The 16,610-nt window shown below is 40.7% G+C and overlaps 1 pseudogene; it reads left to right on the top strand.

Annotated features, from left to right (window-relative positions):
- The first annotated feature begins 13,791 nt into the window (after positions 1-13,791).
- On the top strand, positions 13,792-14,792 carry LOC781303 (methylosome protein WDR77-like; annotated as a pseudogene).
- The last annotated feature ends 1,818 nt before the right edge of the window (positions 14,793-16,610 follow it).

Below are 16,610 nucleotides of genomic sequence, written 5' to 3'. Positions count from 1 at the left end.
ACTCAGAATTAACCTAAGAATAATACTGGAAGTGAAGAAAGGATGACAGCAAGGGAATCACTTTGAAGTTGAGAAATTGAGTTTCATGTTAATCTTTGTGTCTGAGATGACATGAAAGACAAGCAGAAGTATCTGGCAAGCACTCTTTCTTCATTTCTCTGACCAAAATGATGAATGTGGGAACCACACAGTTTTCAGCCTACTCTGTGTTGAAATGAGGATTCTATCCTCAGTGGATGGTTTTGAGGCAAGCAAAGACTAAGCTGAGGTAAAGTGAGAGTGAAGTCGCTCAGTCGTGTCTGACTCTTTGTGACCCCATGGACTGTATGTAGCCTACCAGGCTCCTCCGTCCATGGGATTTTCCAGGCAGGAGTACTGGAGTGGGGTGCCATTTCCTTCCCCAGAGGATCTTCCCAACCCAGGGATCGAACCTGGGTCTCCCACATAGTAGGCAGACGCTTTACAATCTGAGCCACCAGGGAAGTTACTACCATCTGAGTCACCAGGGAAGCTGAGGTAAAGTGACATGTAAATTTGAAGGGGTGCCAAAAATCTCAGATCAAGATACGTAATATTTTATGCAGTATTTTCGAACATCAAATGCAAAGAAAATATCCACAATGAACAAAATAAAGACAAGATCAATATTACTAATGTTTTATTCCTTTTGCCCCATGCTCCAATATGCTCAACACGAAGCTACCACTTATCCTATCCTTATTTAAATTTTTTATATTTTGTTTGGCATTGATTTTTTGCATTAATTTCCATTCCTTAAATAATAAATGAAGATATTATCTATATTCATTACTGAAGGGTATTTTTAGTGCCCCTTAAATGTTGTGCCTGAGGCAAATGCTTTGTTTTCTTTGCCCTAGTCCCAGACCTGTTTAAGAGAAATGGAGAAAATGTCACCTATGTGTATTAGTTCACTAGGGCTGTCATAACAAAGTACCACAAACTGGCTGGCTTAAATGAAGTTGATTGTGTTACAATTCTGGACGTTGGAAGTCCAAGGTCAAGGTGTTGGTAGGTTTGGTTCCTTTGAGGGCTGTGCTACAGAATCTGTTCCATGCCTTTCTCCTAGACTCTGGTGGTTTCAGGAAATCTTTGGTGATCTTTGCTCTATAGATGCTTGATCCCAATACTTGTTTTCATGGTGTTCTCCCTGTGCCTGTGTCTGCCTCGAAATTTTCCCTTTTGTAAAGACACTGGTCATACAGGATTAGGGGCCCACCCCATTCCAATATGACCTCATCTTATCTTAAGTAGTTATGTCTACAATCACCCTATTGCTATGTAAAGTCATATTCTTCCATACTGGAGATTTAGGACTTCAGTAAATGAATTGGGAGAGGGGACACAATTCAACCTGTAACACCATGTTTAGTAAATTTTCTATATGCTTTAGTCTAGTATTCTTTAGAAGTCTTAACACAGTTAAGCTCAGAGTTTCCATTCTGCATTCAGCGATGAGCAGGGTTGACCTATAGCCTCTGACTTCCTTTTGACTACAAATACTACGACTATCTGACTATTAGTTCGATATCTGCATGCACGCTAAGTTGTTTCAGTCATGTCTGATTCCTTGCGACCCTATAGACTGTAGCCTGCCAGCCTCCTCTGTTTATGGGATTCTCCAGACAAGAATACTGGAGTGGGTGGCCATGCCCTCCTCCTCGGAATCTTCCTAAATCAGGGATCAAACCCATGTCTCTTATGGGTCCTGCATTGGCAGGCAGGCTCTTTACCACTAGCGCCACCTGGGAGGCCCAATAACTGACTGACAAATCATTAATATTAACCGTAAGTTCATTAGAAAAAATTACATTCATTCCTCCTATTTTGAAGAGAAAACACTTCATTATCATTTAATGAGTAAAAAACCCCAAGATAGATCAGAATATTCCTGACATTATGGAGGATATCACTTAGATCTATATGTGGACTTCCCAAAATCTAGTTAAAGGAAAAAAAAAAAAAAATATATATATATATATATATATATATATATATACATTGCTGTTGTTGTTCAGTCGCTAAGTCATGTCTGAATCTTTGTGGCCCCCATGAACTACAGAAAGCCAGGTCCCCTGACCTTCACTGTCTCCCAGAGTTTGCCTAAATTCATGTCCATTCAGTCGATGATGCCATCCAACTATCCCATCCTCTGTCACCACCTCTCCCCCTGCCCTCAATCTTTCCCAGAATCAGGATTTTTTCCAGTGAATCAGCTCTTCACATCAGGTGGCCAAAGTACTGGAGCTTCAGCTTCAGCATCAATCCTTCCAATGAATATTCAGGGTTGATTTCCTTTAGGACTGACTGGTTTGATGTCCTTGGTATCCAAGGGACTCTCCAAGAGTCTTCTCCAGCATTACAATTCAAAAGCATCAATTTTTCAGTGCTCAGCCTTCTTTATGGTCCAACTCTCACATCCATATATGACTACTGGAAAAATCCATAGCTTTGACAATACAGACCTTTGTCAGCAAAGTGATGTCTCTGCTTTTTAAAGCTGTCTAGGTTTGTCATGGCTTTTCTTCCAAGGGGAAAGAGTCTTTTAATTTTGTGGCTTAATTTTAATTTTAATTTTGTGGCTGCAGTCACTATCTGCAGTGATTTTGGAGCCCAAGAAAAGAAAATCTGTCACTGTTTCCACTTTTTACCCATCTATTTGCATATTTATATCATATATTGCATATATATTTATATTATAAACATATATACATATTTTATATATAATGTATATAATTACATAAAAGCAATGGGGCTTCCCTGGTGGCTCAGATAATAAAGAAACTGCCCACAAAGTGAAAGACTCGGGTTTGATTCCTAGGTCAGGAAGATCCCCTGAACCAGGGGATGGCTACCCTCTCCAGTATTCTTGCCTGGAGAATTCCATGGACAGAGGCTACAGTCCATGGGGTTGCAAAGAGCTGGACACAGTTGAGTGACTAACAGTAACTAAAAGCAATACAGAAAGACAAAAGAGGGAGGAACGTAGACCACGGTGAGCTCAAAATATTCCCTATCTTCAGACTTCTATTCCTTAAACTGAGTTCTAGCATTTCTACTTGGAAAAAATTCCTTTTAAAACTTAAAACACATCTGCCACTCCGACCACCTTCTGCCAACCCCTGTGTTCTCCCCAAGGAAACAGGAATTGCTTAACCAGACTGATAAGGCTCAAAATACTCATCTGGCCACACATAAAATATAAGCATTCACCATGCATTTAAATGCAAAAGGTACATACAGGTGACCTCTTTGCCTTCTCTATTCTTGGGGTTACGGAGAAGGCAATGGCACCCCACTCCAGTACTCTTGCCTGGAAAATCCCATGGACAGAGGAGCCTGCTAGGCTACAGTCCATGGGGCCGCTAAGAGTCAGACATGACTGAGCGACTTCACTTTCACTTTTCACTTTCCACTTTCATGCCCCAGAGAAGAAAATGGCAACCCACTCCAGTGTTCTTGCCTGGAGAATCCCAGGGACAGAGGAGCCTGGTGGGCTTCTGTCTATGGGGTCGCACAGAGTCGGACGCGACTGAAGCGACTTAGCAGCAGCAGCATTCTTGGGGTTAAGTGTGTAAATAGGCCTAGAATTGCCACCAAGGAAAAGCAGGTCCTTCCAGCTGTTAGGGAACTGGTTATTGCTTCTTACTGTGGTAACTTGTGGCTTCCCAGAGAGTGGTGACATGCCAAGGTAATAGATTGTGTTTGGGAGCAACAGGTGGGAGGCACTGTTTAGGCTTCCATGAATGTTCTTTTAAACTAAACACTGATAAATTGGAATGTGTCCAGAGGTACAACGGTAACCCTTTGGGAAACACTGACCTAGGCTATGTGTATCAAGTATTAATAAATGACCCTGGACAACCTGTCCTTCACCTTGTCCTCTCCTCTTGTTGAAAGATGAACTGTAAGTCAAGGAAGCAGCCACAGGTGAGGCAGGCGTTGGTTCTGATGGCTAATCTGATATGAACAATCAGCCTATAAAAATGCATCTTACTTGCACCCACAAAGCTCAGCAGGAGGAGCTCCTCTCCTCACTTCTTTGCAGGCCATAGCCCTTTTCAAAACTCTTTTCCTACCCTCCCCCCCCCCACCCAACCCCCACCCTGTGATGGCTCAGCAGGTTAAGAATCCATCTGCAATGCAGGAGACACAGGAGGTGTGGGTTCCATCTCCATGGGTCAGGAAGATCCCCTGGAGAAGGAAATGGCAACCCACTCCAGTGTTCTTGCCTGGAGAATTCCATGGACAGAGGAGCCTGGCAGGCTACAGTCCATGGGGTCACAAAGAGTCGGACACGACTGAGTGACTAAGACTTTCACTTTCCCTACCAAGGCTCTCGGTGTTCCTCGTGACTTGATAGCATCTGATTAACAAAAGAGATGGAGCAGAGAAGGGGCACACTGCCTGATCCACCCCAGGCCTCACACCCTTCACCCCACCCCAAGGACTGCCCACTTCCTAGAACTAATTAGAAAAAGTACAATCAATAATGCATTAGCCAGTCTTTTGAAATTCCTCTTGGGTCAGCAGGCATGGGCCCTGCTGAATTTTACACTTGAGAAATTAACCAATTCTTGATTTTATTTCAAAGGTCAGAGTAATAGGGAACATACTTCTTTCATTTCCAAGAAATTCATTTTAAAATTGGCATCTCACACATAATAATATCACTTACAATAAGTCTGAAGCTAAAGTAAAAAGAACTTTTCTCCCTAATCATCCTATCAATCTTTGAAAATCTTTAGGTATTAACTGTATTTAATATTTCCCTCCCAACAATAATGTCACATTTGATTCTGATAAAATATCATTTAAGTATGTATGAATCTGAAGTATTAAAATTTTTAAAGTGAGCGATAAACAAAAGTACATCAAGATACTAGTATAATTATATTCATTGTTGAATTTTTGAAATGGCAAACTCCTGGAATGGACAAAAATATCTATTGATGGGGATCTAAATAAATGAATCATAGTACATCCACAAAATAGTAGTACATTGTGCCATTGGCTTTTTTATTTTTAATGAAATTTATATCTGGAGGTCTTTAAGCCATAAGAAGGAACTAGGTAAATTTGTGTGTGTTTTCCTGAGAAAATCTCTGAGACACATAATTTTCTTTAATGATAGAGTGATCCCATTGGTGTAACTTTCTTAGAGTGTGTGCATGTGTGTGTCTGTGTCTGTTCCTCTGTATGAAAGGTAGAGTCATTCATTCAATAAAATATGTATTATGCCCTGTTATGGACCAGGCACTGGGATTTTTTTTTTTAAAGATATTACAGAAACAAAGAAGAACAAGACAAAGTCCTTATTGTTAAGAAGCTTATTTGTGAATGGAGCAGAAAAACAGTAAAGAAGTAAATAAATAAATCAGATTCTTTTAGACAGTGACCAACACTATGAAGAAATAAAACTGACTAATGACAAACTGCGTAAGATAGGCTGAGGTAACACCTGAAAGCCAGAATAGATCAGGGGAGTCTTTCAGGCAGAAAAACCTTCTGATGCAAGACCCTCAGATAGAACAAAGCCAGTGAGGTAAAACAGGGCTAAAGAAGATGGTAGAAATAATTGAAGAAGCAGGCAAAGCCAGATCAAGAAGAATCTTCTAGCTCATTTAAAGGAATTTACATCTTATTCTATATGCAGTAGGAAACCAAGGAAGCTGGGATTGAGCTGGGCTTGAGTGATGAGGGAGATGACCCAAGATGAATTACAAACCTTAAAAAATGCATAAGCACTCCCCATGCCAGTCCTTAGGATGCATTAGAGGCATCCAAAATGTAGGCAGAAACTTTTTCTCCACTGTTTTTTTAACTATGTACAAATAATATTTGAAATGTTTAATGAAAAAATGGGTTAATAATGTAAGGTGGCAAACCAACGCTGAGAATGTTTTCTGGTTTTTTGGTTTAATGTGCAATACTTTTTTCTAAGCATCAGTCTTCACCAGACTGTGAGCAAGGACAATGTCATACTTGCATTAACTAAGACCTCCAAACTTCTGAACTCCCCACCAATTAAGGAAAAAAAAGTATTACTTTTTAAGTTCATCCTCTCTTCTAGCCAGTTCAAACCAATTCTTCACATCCTAGCTTGGGCTTCTTTAAAGAGAGAAATGATGTCTAACTCAGATTTAATGAGTTAATGCAGGAAGTTAGGTTAGTTAAAGTTAGTTAAAGTTAGGTGCATATTGGTACTACCCAGAAAGTTAGTACAGGTTCCAGAGGATCACTGCCATAGGATAAGATCTGAATATCTGCATTTTATTCAAAGTTTCCAGGTGATTGATATGCACCCAAGCTTGAGAACCAGCAAGTTAACATATGTGCCTAATCTAGTGTCATTCCTGGCATAGCAAACCCTAATAAAAAAATGTTTGCTCCTCACTCTTCCTTCTTCTGTCTGAACTACAGAGTAGCTGGTTTCCCTTCTATCATCTGTCTCACCAACTCTTCAGTGAAACTAACAAAATGAAAACTAAGAGAGATAAAATGTATGACCCTTGTTTAGTTGTTACGTCGTGTCTATTTGCAACCCATGGACTGCAGCATGCCAAGCTCCCATGTCTTTCACTGTCTCCCAGAGTTTGCTCAGATTCATGTCCATTGAATTGATATGCTATCTAACCATCTCATCCCCTGCTCCCCCTTCTCCTTTGACTTCAATCTTTCCCAGCATCAGGGTATTTTCCAGTGAGTCAGCTCTTCGCATCAGGTGGCCAAAGTACTGGAGCTTCAGCTTCAGCATCAGTCTTTCCAATGAATATTCAGGGTTGATTTCCTTTAGGGTTGACTAGTTTGATCTTGCAATCCAAGGGACTCTCATGAATCTTCTCCAGCACAATTTGAAAGCGTCGATTATTCAGTTCTTAGCCTCCTTTATGGTCCAGCTCTCATATCTGTACATGACTACTGGAAAAATCATAGATTTGACTAGAAGGACCTTTGTTGACAAAGTAACATCTGCTTTTTAATATACTGTCTAAGTTTGTCATAGCTTTCCTTCTGGGGAGCAAGCATCTTTTAATTTCATGTCTGTAGCCACTGTCTGCAGTGATTTTGTACTATTCTGCACAAATAATACAAGTCCTGTGTGCAAATGTTAAGTTTTATGTGCCCTGCAATTACAGACACTTTTTTGGCCACTTTAAAGAATTTGCATATGCATGAGATGGGTGGGAGTAGTGTGGGACCTGTCCCTCTCAAAGAGTGAGAATCGATGGTAATGATTTGCTCCAGCCCCCTGAGCCTCCCCAACATGAGAGAGTGATTCATTTGCATTCAGACTCATCCACACTGTTGGTAATATCTCCAGACACCACTGACTGACTCAGCCTCCCTGGAAGTAAAGGTCAGGCACTGACAAGGCTGCAGCTGTGCCCACCATAATTGGAGCCACTGAAGTTCCTGGGGGTACTGAAGTACCCTGAGACTCTGACTCTTCCCACAATCTCACCTCTGAAGAGCTGCATGAACTCCGGGTCTCCCAGTGGAGGGGCCAGAGAAACGCAACTCAAGAGTATGGAGGAGGTTACTTCTTCTGAGAGATGAGACAGAAAAAGAAGGCAGCAGATAAAGGAGACTTGCTCTTCTGGGTCCTCTCCCTACTCTCCTATCCATGTTGTACCCCTATTCCCCAAGCTCTATCCCCATATCAAATTGATACTTCCATGAATCAGTCCCAAAGGCCATCATCAGGCCCCCAAACACATAGCAACTAAAAGTGAGATGTTAAAACTAGGCAGCTGACCTCACTCCTCTTCATAAAATATGATGGACAAGGAGGACCCCCTACTCCCACCTCAGGAAGAACCAGAGGTATGAATGGGAGGACAGAGGAATTTCCCAGAAAACAGAAACATTGTCCACTAGATTGACAGAACTGTCACGACAGCACAGAGTCCTTGCCACTCCCATCCACCAGAGTCTGAAGGCATGCTGTGCACCAATGACAGCCAGACATTTTCACTCTGTCCCTTTTAAAATGGAAATTTCTTTTGCAATTTTTCCTGCTAAAGTTTAATTACTGCATATGCTTGTGTTGAAAACCAATAACTTATATTTAAGTTTTTACATCATTTGACACTGGGGAAACACAAGGAGACCAGATGGAAAGGAATGAACATCACTCAGAGACCATAGACTTTAAAGAAGACTTTATATAACTATAAAAAGGGATATATAAGTGCAAAGAAAAATGTGATATTGAGTACCAAAGAGATGGACTACGAAAATTCACTTCTACTAGCATGATGAGTATACCCTTGGCTTCTGCATCCCTGCTTTCAATAGCTATTATTGCCTTTTATATCTTTTCTTTTTTTTTTTCCTTTAGCATTTTCTAGTCTGACAGGTGTAAAGTGGTACGTTGATGTTAATATAGTTTGCATTTTTATGACTACTAGCACACTGGAGCATCTTGTGATATATTTATTGGTTGTTTGGATTTGCTCTTGTGAATTGCATAATCATACCCTTGTTTGTTTTTCTGTTGAGTTGTCTTCTTTGTCAAATTGTAAGAGCTCTCTGTGTATTATAGTTATTAACCCTTGCTAAATCCATCATCTGCTTTGCAAATGTTTGTTCCAAATTTAATGACTGTCTACAAGCATTGCTTATACTTTATTTTACATAAAAATTTTAGTATTTATGTGCTCAGATATATCAATTTTTAAATTGATGCTAGAAAAAAATTTATCATAAAAAAATGTTTAATAGATTCTAGGCTTATTATTTTATCATCACCATTAAGGTCTTTCTTTCCCCATAGACTGTATGCCTTGTCTCTTAGATTTTTTTTCTAAAATTTTAACATTTTAATTTTTATAGTTAAGTCTTTGAACTGAAATTTACTTTTGTATATGTGAAACGTAGGAATCCAATTTTATTTTCTTATAGATGAACAACAAGTTGTACCAGCACCAATTGTTAAATAAATTGTTTTCTCCATGAATTAAAATATTCTCTTCATGTGTTAAATTTTGATGTTCCCTGTATGTCTGAATGAACAATTTGTCTACTCCTGAGTAGTGACATTGTAGAGGCAACTATCTTACCCCACCTCATATAACTTGCTTTGGCCTAAAGAAAGGGGCAGAAGTGACAGAATGCTAGTTTCAAGCCTAGGTCTCAATATGCCTTGCATATTCCTGTTTGTTCTCTTGCACCTTTCCCATAGCCATGAAAAGAGCTTTCTATAGCTTTTTCTCTATAACCACTGCCCCTTCAACTTAGAGACAGACCTTAAAGCAAAGCCAGTCAGACAAGTTCAGACAAGAAATATGGGTGAAAATACCTGTCAGGGTGGTCCATGCCAAGATCCTATTTGTCATTCCCATTGTGCCCTTGCTATCTCTGCAATGACTTATACTATGCACATCAAATACAACCAAGACTGCCATTTTGACCACAGAAGATTGGACCAGTTATTCTTATCTATGCTGAAAGCATATATAGTTACCTGAACATTAGGAAGAGCTAATCCTTTGAGAAGCTTAGAATAAAACTCTGCCCAATAGGGATACCCTGTATCAAATGGTAACAAATCAACAGACTCCATTCCTCTTGCTAAGGATGAAGTAATGTGTACACAGAAAAGGGTGAGGATACCATTGAGTGATAAACGTTTGCTCCCTACTCCACATAGTTTGCGTCCATGCCAGTTTAGGAAGTGCTGGCTATTCTCTGGGGTTTAGCCTATGAATGTCAACAAATCTGTACTTTCTAACCTTTTATTTTCCAACAACAAAATAATAGCTGGTATATTTTAGTATTTACCAAGCAAAAAAATAATACCAAAGAATACCCTATATTTAACATATATATGTCATTTTGTTAAATCCTAATAAATTAATCTATGAAGTAGTTAGTATTCTTATTTTCTTTTTACAGGTGAGGAAACTGAGGTTTAGAGAAGTAAAATAACCAGTAAAATAACCAGTTCATTGTCATATAGCAGGGAAGCAGAACTGGGATACAAAATCAGACCTGTCTGGCTCCCAGAATAGTCTATAGCAATGGTTCTCAAAGTGTGGGCCATCAGCACCACCTGGGAACTTAGAAATTCTTGGGTCCTACCCAGACCTACAGAATCAGAAACTCTGAGAAAGGGACAAGACGTCCACATTTTAACAAGCTCTCCTCACCAGGATTTTGATGCCCGCTTAAGTTTCAGAACCACTGCCTTAGACCATACTACCTCTACAAAATAGTTTTAAAGGCAGGAATAAATTCTGTGAGCAGAAATGATCTGAAAGTCTTCCTGAAGACCCTAAGCTGAGCTTTAGAGGATGTAGAGAATGAAAGTAGGTATAAAAAGGAGATGGCAAAAATTAAACATACTCTAACCAAATGGACTTCCCTGATGGCTCAGATGGTAAAGTGTCTGCCTGCAATGCAGGAGACCTGGGTTCAATTCCTCGGTCGGGAAGATACCCTGGAGAAGGAAATGGCAACCCACTCCAATACTTTTGCCTGGAAAATCCCATGGACAGAGCAGCCTGGTAGGCTACAGTCCATGGGGTCACAAAGAGTCGGACATGACTGAGCGACTTCACTTTCACTTTCAACCAAATGACCCAGTAATTGCACCCTTCGTTATTTACCCAAAGCAGTTGAAAACTTATGTGCATACAAAATGTAGCACATGGATATTTACAGCAGGTTTATCCAGAATTGCAAAATCTTGGAAGCAACCAAGATGTCCTATAGTAGATGAATGGATAAATAAACTGTGGGTATATCTACACAGTGGAATGTTATTCAGTGCAAAAAAAGAAGTGAGCTATTAAGTCATTAAAAAAATTGAGGAAATCTGCTCTTGTTGTTCAGTCAGTCGCTAAGTCACATGCAACTCTTTGTGACTCCATGGACTGCAGCATGCCATGTTCCTCTGTCCTCCACTATCTCCCAGAGTTTGCTCAAATTCATGTCCATTGAGTCAGTGATGCCATCTAACCATTGCATCCTCTGATCCCCCTTCTCTTTTTGCCTTCAGTCTTTCCCAGCATGAAGGTTTATTTCAACAAGTCGGCTCTTTGCATCAGGTGGCCAAAGTCTTAGAGTTTCTGCTTCAGCATCCGTACTTCCAATGAATATTCAGGATTGATTTCCTTTAAGGTTGACTGGTTTGACCTCCTTGCAGTCCAAGGGACTTTCAAGAGTCTTCTCCAGCACTACAATTCAAAGACATCAATTCTTCAATGCTCAACCTTCTTTATGGTCCAACTCTCATATCCGTACATGACTACTGGAAAAATCATAGCTTTAACTATATGAACCTTTGTCCACAAAGTGATGTCTCTGCTTTTTAATAAGCTGTCTAGGTTTGTCAGGGCTTTCCTTCCAAGGAGCAAGTGTCTTTTAATTTCGTGGCTGCAGTCACCATCTGCAGTGATTTTGGAGCCCCAAAAAGCAAAGTCTGTCACTGCTTCCACTTTTTACCCTTCTTTTTGCCATAAAGTGATGGGACCAGATGCCATGACTTTAGTATTTTTTAATGCTGAATTTCAAGCTGTTTTTTTTTTTTTTTCACTCTCCTCTTTCACTCTCATCAAGAGGCTCTTTAGTTCCTCTTCACTTTCTGTCATTAGAGTGGTATCTTCTGCATATCTGAGGTTGTTGATATTTCTCCCTGTAATCTTGATTCCAGCCTGTGATTCATCCAGCCCAGCATATCACATAATGTACTCTGCATGTTAGTTAAATAAATAGGGTAACAATGTACAGCCTTATAGTACTTCTTTCCCAATTTGGAACCAGTGAATTGTTCCATGTCCAGTTCTGTTGCTTTTTGACCCACATACAGATCTCTCAGGAGACAGGTAAGGTGGTTTGGTGCTCCCATCTCTTGAAGAATTTTCCACAGTTTGTTGTGATCCATACAGTCAAAGGCTTCAGCATAGTCAATGAAGCAGAAGTAAATGCTTTTCTGGAACTCCCTTGCTTTCTCCATAATCCATTGAATATTGGCAATTTGATCTCTGTTCCTCTGACTCTTTGAAACCCAGCTTGTACATGCAGAATTTCTCAGTTCACGTGCTGGTGAAGCCTAGCTTGAAGGATTTTGAGAATAACCTTGCTAGCATGTGAAATGAGTACAATTGTACAGTAGTTTGAACATTCAATTGTACAGTAGAGGAAATTTAGATGCATATTAATAGGCAAAAGAAACCAATCTGAAAAGTCTACTTATTTGTAATAGATGACTCCAACTATATATGACATTCTGGAAAATGCAAAACCCTGGAGGCAGTAAAAAGATCAGTGGATGCCAGGGAATGGGGACTCTGAGAGATGGAGCAGAGAGATTTTTAGGGCAGTGAAAATACTTTGTATGATAATATAATGGTGGATACATGTCATTAGGCATTTTCCAAACTCATATAACATATAACATCAAGAGTGAACCCTAGTGTAAACTATGGGCTTTGGATGGTTACGATGTGCCAAGGGAGGTTTAGCAATTGTAACAAATGTACCACTCTGGTGAAGGATGTTGATATGGTAGAAATTATGCACATATGGGAGCAGAAAGCATATGGGAAATCCCCATACCCTCCTCTCAATTTTGCTGTGGATCTAAAACTACTTCTTTAAAAATTGCCTTAAATAAATAAAAAATAAAATACTAAATAGAAAAAAAGTACTTTGTCTGGGAAGGTTGAAAGTCAGAAGAGTAATTATGTGGGTGGAAAGACCAAGACCAGCTTTCATGCAGGAGGTAATCATTAAAAGAAGCTATAAAGAACAGTTAGAATTTGAACAAAGAGCAAAGGACAGGACTTTCTATCTTGAGATTCTCAACCTTGGCACTAGGAATGTTTTGGAAGAGATCATTCTTTGTCATGGTGTCTGTCTTGTGCATTGTAGAATGTTTAACAGCATCCCTAGCCTCTATCCACCAGACACCAGTGGCATCCTCCAGTTGGGCCAACCAGAAAGTCTCCAGATACTGCCAAATATCCCTGGCAATAAGAGGAAGGAAAGAGCAATGTCACGAGTGCTTAAGAACCAGATAAAGAGCTAGGTGAAAGGAACAGCAGTTGGAAAGGCAAGGAGACAAAAACACAAAGCACGAGAATCGTTCAGTTAAAATACAGTGTTGTAAAAACTATTCATTATGAAAGTCAAAGCTGGAGTGTAATAAAGTAATGAATGGTGGGGCTAGAAAAGTCTTCTGGGACCACAAGTTTTCATGAAAAGTGGAAGTGTTAGTCGCTCAGTTGAGTCCAATTCTTTGTGACCCCATGGACAGTAGCCTGTCAGGCTCCTCTGTCTAAGGAATTTTCCAGGCAAGAATACTGGAGTGGGTAGCCATTCCCTTCTCCAGTGGATCTTCTTGACTCAGGGATTGAACCTGGGTCACTCACATAGCAGGCAGATTGTTTACCATCTGAGCCACCAGGGAAGCCTCACAGGGTGTCATACTTTCAACTTAAAAGTTTGGAGTATATCCTGTAAACAAAGAGGAAATATCAAAGGTCTTTGATCTAGAAATAACAGCTTAAGAGCACTAAGATTTGTGGATAATGCTGTTTAGAAAGAATTAAAATGATTGCTCAATGTCCTTCTTTGGGGAGAGGATTTTAAAGGACAGCTACATAGATAAACCATTAACACTCAATATTTTCTTCTTCAGGAGATATAGAAGCTGTAGCCTGTTTTAAAGACCAGAGGCCCAGAAAGGAACCAGATGGGGGCTCACTGAGCTGAATCTCAGGCGGGCGTCCAGTTTGTGTCTAGGCTGGAGTTAGAATCGTGGAGATGCCCACACCCTGTGGCCAAAAGTGGAACCCTCCCCCTAACACGCCTGCCTATGTAGCAGGTATTGGAGGCTGCACTGTACCTGTTTGATGGGATGTTCCTGCTCCAGGCTTCTAACCTGAGTGACCACTGCTGGGCTGGCCCCCTCAGGCTTTTCAAGGCCGCTTTGTGCCGCCCCCAAGGAAGGTTTCTGCTTCGCTGGAGTCCAGACAGAGGCGAGTGGCTAACCTCACTTGGATAGGAGACAGAGGTATCGTAGTGGCTTCTGATCCAGGTGCTGTTGAATTGTGGGAGCTGGATGAGAATGAGACACTCATTGACAACAAGTTCTGCAAATATAAGCACAATGACATTGTGTCTACAGTCAGTGTCCTGAGCTCTGGCACACAAGCTGTGAGCTGGTAGCAAAGACTTCTGGATCAAGGTTTGAGACCTTGCTCGGCAGATGGTTCAAAATTCCTACCGAGCTCATTCTGGGCAGGCCACCTGTGTTGCTGCCTTTCTCCACAAGGATCCTGTGTTTCTTTCATGTGGCGAGGACAATAGAATCGTATTGGAGGATATCTGCTGTCCCAAGCCAGCCTCACAGATGGGCCATGGTGCCTCTGGCTACCTTCTTGCCTCCCTGGCTTTGCATCCTCAGCAGACTGAAGTCTTTGTCTTTGGTGATGAGAATGGGACTGTCCCCCCTGTGGACACCAAGAGTGCAAGCTGTGCCCTCAGCTCGGTGGTGCAGTCCTAGTGCATCTCTGGGCCGGTGTTCTCTCCACACAGTGCTCCCTTCCTGGCCTCTGTCAGCCACAACTACTCACTTGCTGTACTGGACTTAGACCTTTCGGAGGTTTAGAAGCCAGACCCACAGAAACTTTGTGAGAGAGGCTGCTTGGTCTGCACTGAATCACTCCCTTCTTACCACAGTGGGCTGGGACCGTGAAGTCCTCCACCATTTCAGGCCCACAGAACCTCTCCCAGAGCCTGGACCTAAGAGTGTTGCCAAGTAGATTAGATTTCAGACAAAAAGCAAATCCCCCGAGAGTATCCACTCCCTTTGCTCCTGCCCTCTCGTTGTGTGAGACAACACACAAGGAGCCTTATACAGTGTGTCAGTACACCAGACCTGTGCAGTTAGTAGGCATTGTCTCTCAGGCTGGGGGAGGCTGGATTCTGAAGTCCTATAGTCACGGAAGAACAATTTCCTTGAACAGGAAAAAAAGAAATATTTTCTACATCAGCTAGAGGATGGTGAATGCTTTTTGGACAAAAGTTTATGGAATTCTTCAGGAAAGCATACTAGAGTGGGTAGCCATTCGCTGCTCCAAGGAATCTTCCCAACCCAGGTCTCGAACCTAGGTCTCCTGCATTGCAGGCAGATTCTTTCCCGTCTGAGCCACGAGGGAAACCCCATATAAAATATTTCATACTAAAACCTTTTTCTTAAAAAGCTCTTAATTTGGAGAAGCAAATGGCAACCCACTCCAGTACCCTTGCTTGGGAAATCCCATGGGGAGTCTAGTGTGCAACGGTCCATGGAGTACAACAGGGCCGGACACGGCTTAGCGACTAACAACAGCAAATGGCAGTTCTCGCCAATGTGTGAGAACAAAGACTTGTAAGGAATCGGGGGTTGGGGCTGAAACCAACATCCTATTGTTTACAGATGTGAATGTCTATTTAGAAAAACCAAAATAAACTGCAAGCAAATATTTAAACTAAAAAAAAAAAAAAAAAAGCTCTTAATTTTTAAGTTTTTAAAAAAGGAGATTTTTAACATTTACTACTGTTTTTTTCTATCATACTGTAAGCTCTGAAGAAAGTGACTATTTTCAGCTCAGAACTGACATAAATGGGCGCTGCTGCTGCTGCGCTTAGTTGTTCAGTCGTGTCCAACTCTTTGCGACCCCATGAACTATAGTCCGCCAGGCTCCTCTGTCCATGGGATTCTCCAGACAAGAATACTGGAGTGGGTTGCCATGCATTCCTCCAGGGGATTTTCCTGACCCAGGGATCAAACTCAGGTCTCCCACATTGCAAGCAGATTCTTTACTGTCCAAGCTGCCAGGAAGGCCCAAGAATATTGGAGTAAGTAACCTCTCCCTTCTCCAGGGGATCTTCCCAACCCAGGAATTGAAACGGGGTCTCCTGCATTGCAGGTGGATCCAATGAATAAAGCTTTTGACAAAAGATAATGAAATATACATCTTGTTCTAAGGTGTAAGTGAAATTGACTTTTGCACTTCTGCATTACCTATGTCCAGTGATTATACTTCAATTTTCTGGTCTTTAGAGTCTATCTCGGGACCCATAAACCCCTCAGCACAAAATATTCATGACCTCATTTCACATGGCTCCCAACATAATATCATGTGCTGCTGTAACACTGTGATAATAATATGGTAATTAATGCTCAATTAGCTTTAGCAGCAAGTGAATTATTGTTGGAGAAGATGAAAGAGGGCAGTCCAGAATTAATTTTGTTAAACTAAAAACTTTTAAGAATTGGGGAAAATTTAAATCACAAGAAAAAGAAAAATAATATATTTCATAGGACATGAGATATTAAAATCTGAAGTAGACACAAATTTACTAAGTGGCATTCCCATTCTAATTCACATGATGCAAAAATGTTAGGATTATTAGTTCTATGAGTTATAGTCCTATTGGAGCAGACAATATGATAGAATATGTATATTTTCCATAGCGGTAATGCACTTTCTGTGATTTTGATAAGTGCATCTTTAGTTACGCATTAATACATAAATAATAATACAATTTTGAATTTATAGAGCTCCTCTAAAAAAATCACATGTCCTAAAAAATTA

Source organism: Bos taurus, chromosome 4 (genome assembly GCF_002263795.3).
Source record: "Bos taurus isolate L1 Dominette 01449 registration number 42190680 breed Hereford chromosome 4, ARS-UCD2.0, whole genome shotgun sequence".
NCBI classification, from domain to species: domain Eukaryota; kingdom Metazoa; phylum Chordata; class Mammalia; order Artiodactyla; family Bovidae; genus Bos; species Bos taurus.
The sequence above is the reverse complement of the archived record's forward strand: the minus strand, read 5'-3'. Positions and strand labels throughout refer to the sequence as shown.